At 42.6% G+C, this 18,646-nt stretch overlaps 1 non-coding gene across 1 annotated transcript; it reads left to right on the forward strand.

The window, feature by feature from the left end:
• The first annotated feature begins 6,181 nt into the window (after window positions 1-6,181).
• On the forward strand, window positions 6,182-6,288 carry LOC127764887 (small nucleolar RNA R71). Its single transcript, XR_008016025.1, has one exon. It is a non-coding gene; the product is annotated as a small nucleolar RNA R71 (small nucleolar RNA).
• The last annotated feature ends 12,358 nt before the right edge of the window (window positions 6,289-18,646 follow it).

An 18,646-nucleotide genomic window follows, 5' to 3' on the forward strand; every position in this document is an offset into this window, starting at 1 on the left:
CCCCTATACTATAACTCCATTGTACTCCTTTGCATTTATGCTGCACTTGTGGGTGTGTCTTGTTGAGTACGGTGGTTGTACTCAGTCTTGCTCAATTTTTCCCAAACCCAGAAGAGGAGCCCCTGGATGATGAAGGCTTTGGTGTCTAGCTCGTGCCTGTCGTCAAGCGCCTGTGGTCGTCGCCTTAGTCTTCCGCTGTTTTTCGTTGCCTTTGAGTGTGCTGGGCCGTCGCTGCCCATGTAATAATTAACTATTTACGCTTCCGCTTATTAAACTCTGAATTGTATCAACTTCTGGTGTACCTTGCCTCCTGGGACAAGGAATAATACACGCACGTAAGGAACGCCCGTTGGGTTATTTCCGGTCGTTACAACTATGATGGTTGTGACGGTTGGAATGGTAGGTAATACCCTCCAACCGTCATTGGGGCTTCATCTCCACCATACAACCAAAACCTGGATCCAACGGAGGTAAGGGAGCTTCGGCCGAACCTCCTGGTTCAGCCGAACCAGGGGCCGGCCCAACCAGCCCACCTTTCGGCTGGCGGCCTCCTCTGTTGCTCCTTTATGTAGACTTGTGAATTTTAGCCCAGTTTGACGTGTCAACTCTGAGTTCTAGGCCCTTTCATGCATAAGTCTGATTCTCGACATCGTCTGATTAATTTATCGTTTGAGTTGATGCCGATTCTCCTCCACTTTATTGTTATTCTCTGCAAAAGGTTAGTAGACCTAATACTAGTAGAATATTATTATTCTATCATATTTGTGCAACGCAAGCATCACTAGTTCTCTTCTATTTTGTTAATATTGACGGTCAAAACTGATCGATAACGACCGTCAAAAAACTCCCCCAAGCTTGAACCTTTGCTCGTCCCGAGTGAAGGACGAAAGGAAACAAAGACTTGCTTGTTGATCAGGAGTTGCTACTATGCTACATATCTCAAAAATACAGGTGCAAGGTATATGTACTCTCTCTCAGATTAAATAATCTTTGGCACGGTGGCTTACCCTTACCCCTTATTTCCACGAGACTCTGTTTCTCCTTGCCTTGGGCGGTTGAAAGACATAACAGCAATTAGAGCACCAATCACCCAATCTTTATTCAACTCTTATTCCGGAAGTTTTCAAATGATTTTGCAAAAGAAAGCCAAGTTCCTCAATTGATTCACTCAGTCTTGCCAAGTGTATCAATATGAATTCCTTACCAATTTGCCTTTTTGATTCCTACTCTAAGGTTTTGATATGTGGAGCTAGGTAGGGATCAAACATGGCATACTTGCATTCACATTTATTAATAAGTCAAAAACACAGACTAAAGCAGATAACTAAACAAACTCAAGATCATGATCGTGCAATGTGTGTGTGGTATATGATGAAAATGCTACATGAGGAAAAAAAATAAAGAAAAATGCTTCTCCTTTATGCTTACTTTCTTCTCCCAAAAATCCTTCTTTTATTGATTAGGAGAGGGCATGGCTACATTTTTTTTTCAACATCATGTTCATGCCTGATGGAGCATAACTTTATTATTATTATTTTTTATAACCATGCCTTTCCCTCCTCTTTTTTTTTCAAAAGGACATTCTCTTTAGGAGAAGAAAGCACGTGAAAGCATGGAGAATTCAAGTTGGTGGTAAAATGGGAATGGAATGGAATATTTCTTAGCTCCCAGTGTAGGAGTTTAGCATGTGCATATATGTGGGTGTATGATCTTGATCATAGAGCATGAGAAGTATCTACACAAGTCACAAGAGTTTGACAAAGTTCAATGGAATGGCAAGCAACCAAAATGTATATGGTTTAATCATGATAGCACATTTTTGGCTCTGGTAGGAATTTATATCAAATGAGGAACTCTCAATTTATCATTTTGAAAAACAAAACAACCGAAATTCAAGTTAAACTAGTATCAGGATCATAGCAACTCTTATTTACTATCTCATATCTCGCAACATCTTAGACTTAGATCAGCAAGTGCAGCTCATTTACCTCAGGTTCCCGGATAATTGTTGGCTACTTATATTTAATCTTTGAGAGAGTAACTATTCATCATTTCAGCAAAGAGAACTAGCTTGTCTTACCCAGCATGACTCAAACCTATCCTATCTTTTTGGTATTTTCTATTTTTGCAAATTTTTATGTTGTTTTTATTTTTTATAAGATGCAATTGGAAAGCAAATATGCAATTGGAAAGGGAAATATGCAATGTAATACAAGTTACCTCAGTGGGGGGAGACATCTCTCCCCCCAAGCTTGGCTTTTTCTCAGGGTCCTTGATAAGGATTGAATCCCTGAAAGCGAAAGTACGCTTGAAGGTCATCGTGCTATTGCTGCATCATGTTGTTGAAGTTGGGGAACTGAGCATCAGCAGATTGTTGTCATTCTTGCGTTTGAGCTATGTGTTCCGTGAGGTTGCACTGGATCTCCCCCGTCTACATATTAAGGGTGTCCATTCTCCTAGAGATTTCACCCAAGTCCCAAAGAGAGGAACTTGAGCGCCATTCACTTGGAGATGGAGGCACACCACTTGATCTGGGAGGTTAATTGTCCCCCCATTGGATGTCATGAGGCGCACGCCACCGGTCCTCACTGGCACTCGCCTAGGTTGAGACTCAGATGCTGTGGCGTGGAGCTTGGGTCCATCCGGGTGCATCCCCAGTTGGTTCCTAACCTGCCACATACATCTTTACGGGTGTTGAGGATGATCAACATTCTCGTTCATTCGTTGTCATGTTGCGCGTCTCACTATATGCTCCACCTGCACTAGATTCTTCTATGGTCTGCAGGGGAATGGTTAGTTCATGGCAATTGTACAAATGATACCCCGCATTTGGCAACGGGATTTCATTTGTACAACCGGGGAAAAAGTAAATCAAAGATCCATCTTCTCCATGTTTCAGAATATGGCCTTGCACTAGATAAGTCTCATCAATACATGGACGAGCAGTTGAGATAAAAGCAATTTGATCGCTAATGACCCCTAGCCCTTTTGCTATCCGAGTAATCAGAGAAGTGCACTCAACAGGAGCAGAGAACTTTATACTTTCTAACCATTGCCTTATCATACACTTCACAGGAGCAATTTTGATTTTTCTAACCATGGCAAACATGATAATCAATTCATCCCCCCTAATGGGTCTTAGATCACCTCGAGGAAACAAAGTCATAGCAATCCATTTGTGCATGAGCCTAAGCATAGGATTATGGATATCAGTCGTTCTATGTTTGTTGCAAATTGGAGCACCAGAAATATTTTCCCAAAACCTATTTTTCTCAAACCCAGAAACTCCTTTCTAGAGATCGATTTTACAGGAATCATGAAAACCAAGAAGTGTACTTAAGCCTTTCCATGTAAGTGTGTACTCCTTATGGAAAAAGCGAAAGGAAATTCCATCTTCTATTTCTTTCAAAGTGCACAGAAATTGCAAAGTAAGAAAACGAAAACCAGGCTCATCTACCACAGCAAATCTCTGCCAACCAATAACTTTCCAAATAGAACGAAATTCAACATCCATACCTATCTTTTTCAGCAGCTCCGGTGAGTATTCTCGTGTGTGAGCATACTCCTAGTCGCTCAGCATGTAGTAAGCTTCTCTCTCCCAATCACTGACAAGGTCGAGGTCGATGTCTTTCAGGAGTCGTCGCGGAGCTTCGGCATCTTCCATCGAGACATCAACTGATGAACAAGGACTAGACTCGTCATGATGACTTGATGAAGAGCCGGACCCCTTTAACAGACGAGACAATCGCCTCCTCATTCTGCACAATGGAGCAAGAATGGACTAACTCGATGGGGGTTAGGAATGACAAGAATTTCACCCGCCGATTAGTTTCACCAAAGCAACTTGCATATATGCAACTAAGTGTTTGAATTTGAGGGAATCTTTTGGAGGGGGAATGAAAATGTGTTGAAATGGTGTGGAGTTCCCTCTCCCGGCCGGCTAGCTTCTATAGGGTACCCACAACGGTCATGAATAACATGTGGGACCCACTAGCCATTGCCTCAAAAAGAGAGGCAGCCGACCGTTGGCCTGGCCGGTTCGGCCGAACCAGGGTGTTCGGCCGAACCCCTGGTGGGCCCAACCGGTCCCACTTTCGACCGTTGGAATCCAACGGTCAGTGTGGTCGTGGCAAAGTGAATTTTCGATGAAAATGTTATTTTGGTTTGCTCTGAAAAATTCATTTGAAAAATTTCCTTAAACCTCAAAAATCCTAAATGCAACTTTGAAATTCAAACATGCGATGATGCAAAAATTCAAATTGTTGGAAATAAAGATGCAGATACATACCAATTTACCTATTGGCGAAGGTCGCGTCATTTAAAGTCCGACGTGCAAGACTGTACCTCCATTCAGTTCAGTTTGCGGATTTTCTACCAGTCTCCGGAGGTGATGGAGCGGGCATCTTTGGCTTCTCCCTCCACACCTTCATTGGCTTTGGTGCGGACGGCGGCTTCCTCTGAGCCGACTGCTCTGGCTTCTTGGCCGGTATGGGTGGTTTTACCGACGTCCTATAATAATGGTTCTTGGGCAACGTTGTTTCCATCTCCAGGAAATTTTGCATAAACTTGACCAGGCTGTCCATCTTGGGTTGCTCCACTTCGACCACCTGAATATTCTGCGGATACGACCCGTACTTTATCCTGACCATGGAGCATTGTTCCGTCCTTGGTTGAAACTCAAACTTCTCTTCCTTCCCGTTGATGTGGAAGCGGATACTCCCTGTTCAAACGTCAATGTTGGCCCCCGTGGTGCTAAGGAACAGACGCCCCACGATGAGCGGCGTCTCTTTTCCCGTGTCCATGTCCAGCACCACGAAGTCAACCGGGATGAAGAAGTCCCGTATATTGACTGGCACATCCTCCGCTATCCCTGCCGGGTAACGGACAGACGAATCATCCAGTTGAAGGCGCATTGGTGTTGGTGCCAACACCGTGAAGTTGAGCTTATCGAAGACGCCTTTTGGCATGACACTGACACTGGCTCCAAGGTCGCACAAGCCCTAATCGAACTGTTGTGCCCCGATCGAGCAGGTGATCGTAGGACACCCTGGATCTTTCTTCTTAACTGGGAGCTTGTGGAGTATCACGTTGCTGCATTGCTCCATCAGTTTGACCATCTCCGTTGTTGGGAGTGGTCTCTTGTTGTTGAGTATGTCCTTGAGATAACGGGCGTATGTTGGCACTTGCATAGCGTCCAACAACGGCACGTTGATGTGGATCTTCTGGATTATTTCAACAAAGTGAGCGAATTGCTCGTCCACCGACGGTTTCCTACTCCGTTGGGGAAACGGCAACAACCGTGTGTCGCAGTATTCCTACGGCATGATCTTTTCTGGCAGAACTTCCTTGTCAGCCGAGTCACTAGATGGCGTTTCTTTTGATATTCCATTAGTTCCTGCAGGGTTACGATATGGCGGATCATGAGTGGACTTTCCTCCCCTCGTCGTGATCGCCTTAACATTTTCAACGGAGGAGTCGGGTTGCCCCGGAATCCTCCCAGTTTCATTTCTAGGGACTAAGGATGCTAACTGAGCTAGCTGGGTTTCTATTATTTTATTGAAGCTTAGCTGGTTTTGAAAAGAGGAAGCAAAGCCATCTAGCTTAACATTTATATTTTCAAGGATCTTGTCATTGGCAGTGAGTTTTTTACTTAGCGCATCAGTGGTTTTAGCTTGCGCAAAAACGAGATCCTTCAAGGAGGGCTGGTTAGAAAAATTACCGTTGTTGTTACCTCCTTGATAATATGGGCGTGGTTGGTTCCACCCCTAATCTCCTTGTGGACGGTACCCGTTGTTGTTGTTGCCCATGTACATCGCCTCCTCATGGGTTTCCGGGTAGTCATTCCCAGAGTGACCCGTGCCGCCGCAGACCTCACACGTAACGTGTGAGTCCAAGGCCATGACGATGCCTTGTGGCCTTTTGTTGTGGTCGTCCAATCGCTTCATGAGGAGGTCTAGCTTGCCAGCAAGCAACGCCGTCTCCTTGATGGTATGCATGCCTCGCTGACGGGTCTGGAGTCGTTCCTCGCTCCAACCCATATTGGAGACCATCTTCTCTATTAGATCAACGGCTCCTTGAACCGTCTTAGAGAAGAAAGCTCCTCCAGCTGCCGCGTCTAGGTGATCGCGGGACATCGGTGTGAGTCCATTGTAAAAAGTTCTGCAGGATCAGCCAGTCGTCCATCCCATGATGAGGACAGGCGGCCACATACTCCTGCAGACGTTTCGATATTTCAGGAATAGACTCGTCCCTTGTCTGCTGGAAACTTGAAATCCTTCCACGAAGGGCATTGGTTTTGCCCATCGGAAAGAATTTTGAGAGGAATGCCGTAAAGCATTTGTCCCAGGTATTGATAGCAGCACGGTTGGGATAGAACCACTACTTCGCTCTCCCGAGAAGGGAGAACGGAAACAGCCATAGCCTGACGGCGTCAGGACTGACGCCCTTGATGGTGTGCGTGCTACAGATCTCCAGGAACTGTTGCAGATGAGCATTGGCATCCTCATTAGGCTTGCCACAGAATGGGCTAGCCTACGCCATCGTGATGAGGCTGGACTTCAAGTCGAAATCCACATCTCCCATGTTGATCTGCGGCCCAATGGCCATATTGTCAGCAGAGGGAGCAGCGAACTCGCGGAGAGTCTTGCTAGCCATAATCTTGAAAGTCTGCCGTGTTGGTACAGCTGGTTTCTCTGTCGGTAGAGTTTTCTGCGGAGCAGCGACTCGCAGCCTAACGCTCCGGAAGAAAGCTTCTAGATTTTCTTTGAAATTTTCTGGCAAGTTGAAACCAGTCATGCACTACCCTGTTTCCACAACAAAAGTGAAAACTGCCAAGGTTAGCCTGCAAAGGGCAGTGATTATAAAGAGGTAAATATAAAATGTTAGTTCAGGTAATCTCTTTTATGAATCTTCTCTGGCAACGGCGCCAGAAATGCTTGTTGGTATTTCTTAACGACATTACTAGAAATATAATCCCCGGCAACGGCACCAGAAATGCTTGTTGGTATTTCTTAACGATATTACTAGAAATATAATTCCCGGCAATGGCGCAGAAATAATCCTGGTATATTATGGTTACAGAGTTCATCCGCAAGGCATGGATAAACCATTATAGCATTTCACCCTTATACAAGGAGTATTTATGCGCCATTGCTGGAAATTATATTTCTAGTAATGTCGTTAAGAAATACCAATAAACATAGCGGTCCTCGTACCACAACTTCTAATGATCGAGGTACAACTACGACTAGTCTTCAACCAGCAACGTAGCGGTCCTCGCACCTCTATTTCAAACGGTCGAGAGATACTCACTTCTGGTTATCAACTAATAGGATGTAGCGACCTCTCGCACCTTAAACTCCAGTGGTCGAGTTATGACTATAACTGGCCTTCGACCAGCGGTGTGGCAATTCTCCCACTACCTCTACGATTTGTTGAGTACAACTATACACCTCGTCTTCACCCGGTGTAGAAATCGTCTCATCACTTCATATACGTCAACTTCTGTAAGTGTTTATATGTGCAATATTTTTCCGGTGAACTTCTTTTCTTATATCGCCTTGTCATGAAGGCGGTCCTATTGTCCCTTTACGCTGATCTGACAAGCCTCCGAGAAACCATGTAAAACCTAAGGTAAGAGTGCTAAACGGATGTGTAAGGTCTTGTCAGATTCTAAGAGCCGAAGGGCCATGTAAAACCTGGTCATGTAAGTGTTCTCAATGGATGCGTATTAATCAAGCCGTGTAATCGGAAATTGAGTTTTCCAACTTTATAGCTGGGGGCTAGGATTTGTCAGCTTCAGCATGGTTTGTTATAAGATTCAACCTGTCTTTGTGAAAAATGGCTTTTCCATAAAAACAGCTGGGGGCTAGGAAGGATACCAAACTCCGTTTGCTGAGGGCAACTCTAGCGAGTGTACTGCACACAGATTTTCAACTTTTCCACACATATTGCCCTTTGAGCGTTCGCTCGAGGTCTATTTCTATTTAATATTATGTTTTGAGTATTGATTTTAGGAAAGTCAAACATTAGAATAGTCAAGTCAGATTTTCAAGGCTTTGTCGCAGACTTTGCACCTTCTAGATTACTCGAGAATGGTTGATGGAGCTCGAGAAGGAATATGGAATAAAGTGATGGTGTACCCACCGAGACGAAATTTCTTGACTTCAATCCAAATTCTTGATACAGCAAGACGGGAGACTTAGTCGCATGCTCCATACCTTCTCGGTCGACATCTGGACCTAGAGAAACTCAATATGGAGCCTACAAAGGCCGTTAAGGGGAATCTAGCACTATCTCTGATCTCACCGAGAACGGTCCAATGAGCACGACAATAGTTGTTCCAAGGTCTTCGGTCAAGAACATCAACTCGTTCATTTGCATTGAAGTTGGGGGCTACTGTCAGGGTTATGGATACCACATACCTAATAGTAGTTGGCTAAATCTCGGTAGGGTCCACCACATATCATATCTTATACGGAAACAAACCTCAAATATAAAAGGTGTTTCGGATAAGGAATGACAAAAAGAGTTCTACATGAAAATGACAAGGACTACTCGGATCGTTTCCATATTTATCTCCCTAGTTCAACTTGGACAAGGGGGCATCTATGGGTATAAATACAATCCCCTACGAGGAGAGGGGACACGCCACAAAGCTATAAGACACAACATAGACACAAGCCAACACACGACGTCGGATATCAACATCATATATAAGCCTAGACATACTCCATTCGGTGCCTACGGAAGTCGGCAAAAGGGATCTAGCGCCCTCTCTAATCTCGACAATTTCGTACTTGAGGAGGAAGACTACCCTGTCGTCGACTACGAGTTGGTTATCTAGCCGCCAAGTCGACGACGGCAAGATAGGTTATCCCAAATATTGTATTTGTGTGATTAAGATGAATAAAGGAGCAACACCGGCTTCGGCCAACAGGAGTAGGGCTATTACCTGTCAAATAAAGGCCCGAACCTGTATAAAAACCCTTTTTTTCATCTCTTTTACCTCAATCTCGCATATACCCTAGTACCAACGATCCACATACTATACAAATACCGTAGTCGCGATATCAAACGTCGACAATATGCATAGAGCATTAAATATAGATAAAAGCAAAAATTAATTGCACAGTTTGCACGGAAATCGCAAGACGAATCTTTTGAACCTAATTAATCCATGATTAGCCATAAGTGCTATAGTAACCTACATGTGCTAATGATGTCTTAATTAGGCTCAAAAGATTCGTCTCGCGGTTTTCAAGCGAGTTATGAAATTATTTTTCATTTGTGTCTGAAAACTTCTTGCGATATCGAGTCAAACATCCGATGTAACACCCAAAAATTTTCTTTTCACGAACTAAACTGAGCCTAACTTGCTTAAGGAGTTAAGCTAAGCTACTTGGACGAGGTTAGCACGCACGTTGTGTGTGTTTTTATCTGCTTCGAACTGATTTCTCGCTAACTACTGAGTATCTGCGTCCAACTTTCTCACTAGCTGAGAGCAGCACCCAAAATAACTTGGATATAACAGATTATAATCTTTTTTCTACTGTCCTACTCCCTGCGTCTAAAAAAACAAACCGTGGATTTCCATGTCCAACGTTTAATCATCCGTCTTATTTAAAAAAATTATGAAAAAATTAAAAAGATAACTCACGCATAAAGTATTAAATCATATTTTATCATCTAACAACAATGAAAATATTAATTATAAAAAAATTTCATATAAGACGGACAGTTAAACATTGAACACGGAAACATAGAGTTTGTCTTTTTTTTTTTTTACGGAGGAGTACATGTATTGTAGTCAGTATTTAATTTCCCGAAGCTAACTGATCATGATGATGTAGTTTCACACTGGACGGTCCTGCATCAATGTATATACTGTACTTCATTTTGCAAATGCATGTTGCCGAACAAGACAAACAAGGATTTATTGCAGGGCGTGTATCCAGTAAGGATTTAACGCAGGTTTCTGACCGCTCTCACCAACATTGGCATACTGTATGGTCCAGTAGATCATCATTTTGGCATATTATCTTACCATAAATCTTGCAGTGGCTGCTTACTACTAACAGGGTAGGTAGTCCTTGTCGTATATCTGTTCCTCTGCTCCCTCCTGGAACCCCTGTCTACGTTGACTATTGTGCCATTTCCATCCATGCATCTTAATTACATTACACTTGCACTGTTGCACAGTATACATTATTCCGGGAGACTGGCCCAGTTTGTTTCCAAAATTTTTTTCCCGAAAACATCACATGAAATCTTTGGACATATGTATGAAGCATTAAATACAGATAAAAAAACAAAAACTAATTACACAGTTTGCATGAAAATCACGAAACGGATCTTTTGAACCTAATTAGTCAATGATTAGCCATAAGTGCTACAATAACCCAGATGTGCTAATGACAGATTAATTAGGCTCAAAAGATTCGTCTCGCGGTTTCCAAGCGAGTTATGAAATTAGTTTTTTCATTCGTGTCCGAAAACCCTTTCCGATATCCGGTCAAACATTCAATGTGACACCCAAAAATTTTCTTTTCGCGAACTAAACAGGGCCGTATATCAAAGAGCTAGCGACAAGCCAGTATATTCTTCGAATACTGCTAATTACTACCTCCGTTTAGGTGTAGCCTTAGAAATCCGTGTCCAACATTTAATCGTCCGTCTTATTTAAAAAATTTACAATTTTTTTTAAAAATTTAGTCACACATAAAATACTATTCATATTTTATCATCTAATAACAATAAAAATACTAATCATAAAAAATTTTCAAATAAGACGAACGGTCAAACGTTGGACATGAACAATAGTTTTAGGACGAAAGGAGTAATAGATAGTAGTATAAAGCCGAGTTTAGGTGTGTTTAATTCACGTTAAAATTAGAAGTTTGGTTGAAATTGAAACGATGTGACGGAAAAGTTGGAAGTTCGGAACACACCCTAAATCTGAACACTACATCAGCGATTCAGAGTATCTGCCTAACGTGATTACAAGGTATATCACCGTGATTACAAGGATAAGGTATATCGGCGACTAACAACTTTTCAAAGAAAGGGATCACTAATTAACTTCTGAATGGACAAGTTCATCTTCGTGATATCATTTTTCTATAACTAAATTAGTGTCCCATCACAATTACCGATTTTCTATTATATCATCTCTCCCCAGACCCCAACAAAAAGATTGACCGCATTTTTCTAGCTAACGGCCCATCGTTTCGCTTATTTGGTGAATAAGCCAACCGATATATTTGTAAATGAAAAATAATTTATAAATAAAATTTTTATATACGTGAACTTAACGATCTAAAAACAAAGGCTGAAAAATAAACATATATAAAGAAAAACCTAAATTTAACTCTAAATTCAAGTTTGAAAAATCCGTTTTTGGTTGATAAGTATAAAGAAAAAGATGAGGCCGTGAGACTTATCTCCGACGGAATATCACATAACCATGCACATATATATAACCTTCAAAAAACATTCCATTGCCATATGGAAATATTAATTAGACCCAATTGAACTTTTTACAGCTGTGACTGCTTCTACATTTTACTAGTTTACTACCGTGTACAAAGTAAACTACTCCAGTATATAATACTACGGAAGTTTCTACGATGAAATCTGCAGGAATCTAATTAAAAATGTATCCATTCATGATTCATCAGTGGTTCAGTGTTTGCCTCGAATATTACTGTTCAAAAAGTATATTTTGTTGTTATCGTGCCGTACGTACATGGAACGTGTTAGGTACTGCTGCCAATGCCATCGCAGTATAAAAAATTAAATTAATTGCTCTAGCTACAGATCTACACACAGACGAGTAAAATCCATTTGACGGTAAGTGTTTATGCCCCTGGTGACTGTCACGGATTATCAAATTACGTGACATTCACCAAATATATATGCGAAACTATTAGTTTAATAGGAGTGAAAACCTGACCGGACTTCAGGGTTGCAGCGCTGATCCGTACGAATGATTCGTTGAGCTACCTAATCCCTGCCTTGATTGCTTTTCCTGTGCAGTAGTGCAGGTAATCCTATAGACTTGATCCACTCACCAGTACGTTCAACATTTTATAAGTTTGATTTAACGAGTAAAGAAACAATTCATCGACCTTCCTCAGGCCACACTCATGTCTCAGCTAAAATTCGACTCGGGACATCTGTGCCTAATACGCTAATATGGTATACAAATCAGTGCAACTCAAAAGTTTCGTTCATGAGATAATATGCATTTATACTCTAACCGTTCCTTTTATGTGAAACAATAAGGACAAATGAGCTTTGTGTGAAAACATAAGGACATATGAGCCATTTTACGTACTCCAATATTACACGACATGCTCGTGGTTTGTCGGCAGTGGTTCTCTTATGCCCTAATGTTCCTTTTCCAAACATTTTGCCCTCATGACATGGCACAGATACACCGATAAGTTACAAATCCACGTAATCTATAATTCAACCCTTGACTTTACTGTCTCCAGGCCTCGATCTATTCCGGACATATTTCTTTACGATGCCCAGAAACCTCTTAAAAACACACATGCTATGTAGATGCATTGGACCTAGGATCTTAACTTGTTCCACAAGATGAGCAACAAGATTCACAATGATATTGAAAAATGACAGAGAGAACAACATCTTGAGCTGGCAAAGAGTTCGAATCTCTTCCTCCTGAAGCTTGTCCAACGAAGCTGAATCGATAACCTTGTGATTCATCACTTTGAAGAACTAACACAACTTGCTGATTGGATCTCAGGCCTTATCTGGAAGAATACCTTTGATTGTGAGTGGTAGCAGCTGACCGGATGTGACTTTGACACCCTACAGACATTCCGACGTACTCATTTTTTCTGCAGCACTAAGAGTATAGCATGCTGGAGGGAGGTAGTAGCGGTCATTTCCTTTGTCCTGAGGATGCAGCTCTTTCCTGATATTCATGTCTTCAAGGTCTCTTCGTGCTTGCAAACTGTCCTTCGTCTTGACCGATGTGTTCAACAATACTCAGAGCATGTTTTTGCACACAATCTTTCCACGTGCATCACATCAACTGCGTGACGGGAGTCTTTCCAGTACGATAGACAGACTTCTTTTTCCAAAGAGGACTCTCACCGCTTGATGTGGATGCAGGTGTGCTTCCACTCCCTTTACCACTTATAACTTCGAGATCATTCACCTCATCCCATATATCACTGCCGATTATGAACTTTGGACGTGCTCCCTCTTCCACCATCCCGTCGAAATCACTTGTATTTTGGCGGTACGGATGATTCTGCCTAAGGAACCTCGGATGGTGCATGTACACGGTCTTCCGCCAGTGATTCAGCCACATGCCTCCTGTTTGAATCAGGCACCTCACACATGCTTTCATGCCCTTCACTGTTTGGCCCGATGTGTTACCAAGTGCTGGGTAGTCCTATATTGTGTTGACGGTTGTTAAATATCATTTTTGACCGCTAACTAGCACAATGAATAAAGGAAAAATTAGCATTTCTTACATGCGTAACAATAATAAATAATAGTTGCATTAGGATTGGAGAATTAACTTGGATGCAGGAATTATACATCAAAGTGAAGGAGAAATGAAGCTGGCCTTCAAGGAAACACCTGGCGAATCACGTGTGAGCACACAGATTGAACGCCCCACAAGTCAGCTCAAACCGACTCAGGGCGGAACCAACCACCCAGGAACCATCATAGAGGCCCACCCGTCATCGACCGACAAAAGTCGGTGGAGTATGACGGTTGGCCTGGTTGCCGAACCCTGGTTAGCACCACTCGGCCTGATCCTCCACGTGTTGCTTCTTGCTGCACTCCCAATGGCGGTTATGCACGGTTAGCGGACCAGTAACCACCATACAACCATCATTTGGATGCTATAAATAGAGGAGCTCACTTCACTTCACAAACACCCCTCGAGGAGCAGTTCCCTCTTCCATTTTGTATTCTTTTTTTTTGCGGGGAAATGGGAATATATATTACTCAGGAATAATATCATCTCTTACAATTTTAGAGATAAAGGTGCAATCATTCTCACACCAGAATCCCATCAAGTTTTCACAACAGCCCTTATTAGCTAGAATATGACTAACTAAGTTTTGGCTCTCAGGATTTAGTTGTGTTGAGAACAGGGGGGATCTTCCGGATTTCACGGAGGCGATGAGATGGGCGATTTCCAGTGATCACTGTAATAGTAATGCCGGCATCGCCGAGGGGTTGGGACATCTCCCCTAGTGATGCAGTTCGAGAGGAAGTTCGTCTTCGATTTCGTTCTCCGGTGCATTTCTCTTTGAAGTTCAGCCCTATGCACTTCCGGTTAGTTGTTGATCTCCCGAGAGCTAATTTCCGGTTAACCAATTCTTCTGTGGCTTTGGCTTTAAGAGCCGCCATTGGTGGTTCTCCTGCGGATCTCAATGTCCAGCATTTGTTAGACCGGAGTTTTTCTTTTGATGTTTTCTCTAAGCAAATTGGTCTATGGATTTATCGTCTTAGATCTTTTTCCTGTGATGATTTTGCCCTTCGCTTTTATCTCTGGAGAAATGGGGGTCCTAATTGGCAGTGGGAATTTGAGTCTTGGAGCCGTGATTGTGCTGAGGAGTGGACATTGGTTTCTTCTAAGAAGAGGTCAGTGCACAAAAGTTCTAAGGTTCAGAAAGACAAATCTTATGCCCAAGCTGTTCAACAAAGAGACGTCTCAGTCAAATTCGTGTTTCAACGTTTGAAGGCCCTTCTACAGGAGAGAAGATCGGTTTTCACGAGACTTCAAGGGTTGAAGGTTCCTATTGCCGGTGAAACTCTGGCGACCAAGACAGTGGAGCCAATCACGAAGGATGATCCTATTTCTGTGCGTAACTTGAATTCAAATTTCTTGCTTTCCTGTGTGCGTTGTTTGCATAAGGACCATATTGCTTCTAATTGCTCTAGGCCTGTTCGGTGTCATTCCTGCCTGGAGGCTGGTCATATGGCCTGCTTCTGTGCCACTAGGCCCACAAAGGCCCATCAACCTGTGGGGAAGTTTCCGAAACTAAGTTCTCAGAATAACTTAGTTTGGAGACCTAAATCTTCTCCGGCCAAAAAGACGGTGGTTTCTTCCCGTATACCTTCCTCTCCTAGGAACACTGTTCAATCTAATCCCCAAAATTTCCCCTCGCTTGCAATGGCTGATCTCAACCCTACCCCGCAATGTTTTCTTCGTCAAGGGCAAGTGGTTCATCAAGGTGGTAACTTGTGTGTGCCGCGTGTTGATCTCACCATCCCACAGCATCCGCCTCGAAGACATGAGGATGTCTGCATCACCATTGTAGAGCCGGCCATCCCTGAGCATGAATGGGATCATCACCGGGCACTTATCTCGGATTATATCTTTGAAGTACACATGTATGAGGTTCGTACTGTTTACCGTCACCCTTCGACAGTTGGTATGTTCCAGCTTCGTTCGGTCATGCATAGAGATGCCTTAGTAAACTCTCCCCCTGCTGCATATGATGGGATGCATACTGTTGAGCTTGTGAAGCATGACCAAGGGCCGAACTGGCGTGCTTGCCACTTTAATCGAGAAGGTTGGTTTCTTCTCTTGGATTTCCCGCTAGATTTTGTTGATCATCACCATATAAATCTAGCGGTAGCTTCTTTTGGACAGCTTTCTTTCTGGCTTGATAGAGATCAGATGTTGGGAAGAGTGTTTGTGAGAGCAAAGTATAGGGATCTTGACTCTGTCCCCCGAAAGATAGTGTTACAAGAACCTTTGGGTAATGGTGGTGGAGGTGAATCATGGACTATTTCTGTTTTTGTACTAGATGGAGATTTTGCAAACATCCCACCTGAAGAGGATTTACCTCCTGCTGGACCACAGCCTGGGCCTAATGATGATAATGCCGATGACCCAGATGATGGAAATATTTGGCAACTAGGACATCCTGGTAATCAGGGGGGAGGTGGTGTTTGGGATGATCTCGTGCAATAGCAACAGGCTGCGGAAGCAGAAATAGAGGATGCTTGGGGTCAGGATCACCCAATGGGCCAGGTTGAAGAAAACTCGGGGCAATTGATTATCTTGCCTAATCAAGAGGAGCAGGAGCTTAATCTGATTGATCAAGAGCAACAAGTGCAGCTGTTTCTGGCCAGGCTCAAGGATATAGCTGACAGGGAAGGACCAAAGCACCCATCTTTTTATCCTATGGCAGGATTGCTGGAGAAAATTGACCATCTGTGCAAAGCTAAAGAAATCATGCAGGCAGCTCAAATTCCTAGCCTCACATCTCTGCCATTCAGTTCCCCTTTCATGACCCTGGTACTCCCAAAGCGGAAGGCAATATTTGATCATGCTCCTCCTGCAGTAAAAAGAGCACATTCTAGCTGGGCTTTATTGTCTTCCCCCTCTGATGATGGGCTTTCTGATCAGGAGATTTTAGATGTTGCACCTTTGCAAGCCCAGCCATCAAGTCCAGAAGTCATACCAGCAGTGCTTCAGATTCCTATTGCTCCTGTGAAAAAAAGGGATGGGAAGACTATTATGTACAATCCTACTAGAAGGCAGAGCTCTAGGCTTCTTAATGCCAACCAATAGCTCAAATTTGATCATCGACTGGGAATAGGCAAGCCAAGGGGAAAGTCAGCTAAAAAGCTGAAGGAGTTGGCAGGTATATCTAAAATCCTTATCCCTGGCAGCAAGATTACTGAATCTGATTTCAATATTCTGGAAGATGATATAAACTCAGATTCTTCCCCTTCTGATTGTTCTTTATCTTTGTTGCAAAAGATGGGGGTGGATCTATGTGGCCTGAATCCTGAGGATGTGGCTGAATCAAGCTTAGGGGGAGAAAAAAGGAAGAAGCTTCCCCGACCAAACATGGATGATTAGGAATGAATAATGTTTCTTTGCTCAGAGCAGGATCTTTTGTTTTTCAGTACTATCGGACTGTGATCAGTGTCAGTTCCTTTTGTGTTTGCTGGGAACTTATTTTATATGGCTCTATGCAGGCTAATTTAGTTAGCTCTGTATCTATATGCACTCCTAAATGTTTTCCTCATGAATAATGTGTTTAAATCCTAGAATGTGCTGTGCTAGAACATAAGAGGCATGAATGCTGATACCAAACTATTGTCTTTGAGGCAAAAGATAGAGGAAAGTGGTTGTCAGGTTTTCTATGTCCGAGAGACCAAAAAACAAAATTTCTCTTTGGCTGATATTAGGACTTTTGCTCCTAAGCGTTTTGACGTGTTTGCTTTCTCGCCCTCAAGAGGTGCTTCAGGTGGAATATTAGTGGTTTGGGCCTCTAAAGTGTTTTCGGGAACCCCAGGGGAAATAAATAGCTTTTCTATTACAGTAAACTTTGTTTCAAGGCAATCTTCAGAAGCTTGGGCCTTAACCTGCATATATGGCCCATGTAGTGGCCCAGAATGTACAAAGTTTGTTAGTTGGCTGAAAAATATGTCTTTTGGGACAATGGATAATAGGATTTTTCTAGGAGACTTTAATTTCTACCGATCAGTTGAGGACAGAAATAAGCCGGGAGCCGACATAAATGATATATTCATTTTTAATGATGTAATTAGTTCTCTTGGTCTGCTAGAAATTCCTTTAAAAGGGAGAAGTTTTACCTGGAGCAATATGCAGAACAGTCCTCTCCTAGAGCGGCTTGATTGGGTCTTTACAAGTCCAGCTTGGACTTTGGTTTTCCCAAACACTACTGTCCACCCATTGACCAGGAATATATCAGATCATGTGCCCTGTGTAGATCAAATTGATACCAAGATTACAAAGTCTCCAATTTTCAAATTTCAGAATTATTGGGTTGAAATGGAAGGATTCTTTGAGCTTGTTAGCAGAATATGGGCAATAGACCCTGGTTATGAAGATCCGGCAAAATGCATTAGCTTCAAGCTAAAGTGTTTGAGGAAAAGTTTGCTACATTGGAGTAAAAACTTGTCTAAGTTAACTGCCCTTTTGGTTAATTGTAATGCTGTAATCAATTTCCTAGACCTGATAGAAGAGCATCGGCCCTTGTCCATCCTTGAATGGAACTTCAGAGAAATTATCAAAATACAGATCCTTAAGCTTCCTGAGTTTAAAAGGCTTTATTGGAAAAAAAAGGTGCACGAATAGATGGATGTTCTTGGGTGAGGAAAATACTAAATTCTTCCAAGCCATTGCTACGGAAAGATATAGATCGAACTCCATTTCTCAGGTTCAGGATCAGCATGGGCAGATAGCCACTGGACACAATCACAAAGCAGATCTGTTTTTTCGTAGTTTCAAAAACAGAATGGGAATTTCGCTCTTGCCTCCAATGGACTTTGATTTGAGGGATCTCTTCCCCAATCCGGAAAACTTGGATTGTTTGGTTGATCAGTTCTACACTTAGGAGATGGACAGTCTTATTAAGGTCATTCCATCAGACAAAGCACCTGGCCCAGATGGGTTTAATGGGTTCTTTCTTAAGAAATGTTGGCAAATCATATCACAGGACTTTTACAGGTTAGCAGCTCACTTTCATGCTTGCTATACAGATCTGCAGCTGCTAAACATGTCTTACATAACCTTAGTGCCAAAAAAGTCCTCTCCAGAAACAGTCAATGATTACAGGCCAATTTCACTGATGGGCATCAGTTTAAAGTTCACAACCAAATTGAT

Source organism: Oryza glaberrima, chromosome 2 (assembly GCF_000147395.1).
Source record: "Oryza glaberrima chromosome 2, OglaRS2, whole genome shotgun sequence".
NCBI lineage: Eukaryota > Viridiplantae > Streptophyta > Magnoliopsida > Poales > Poaceae > Oryza > Oryza glaberrima.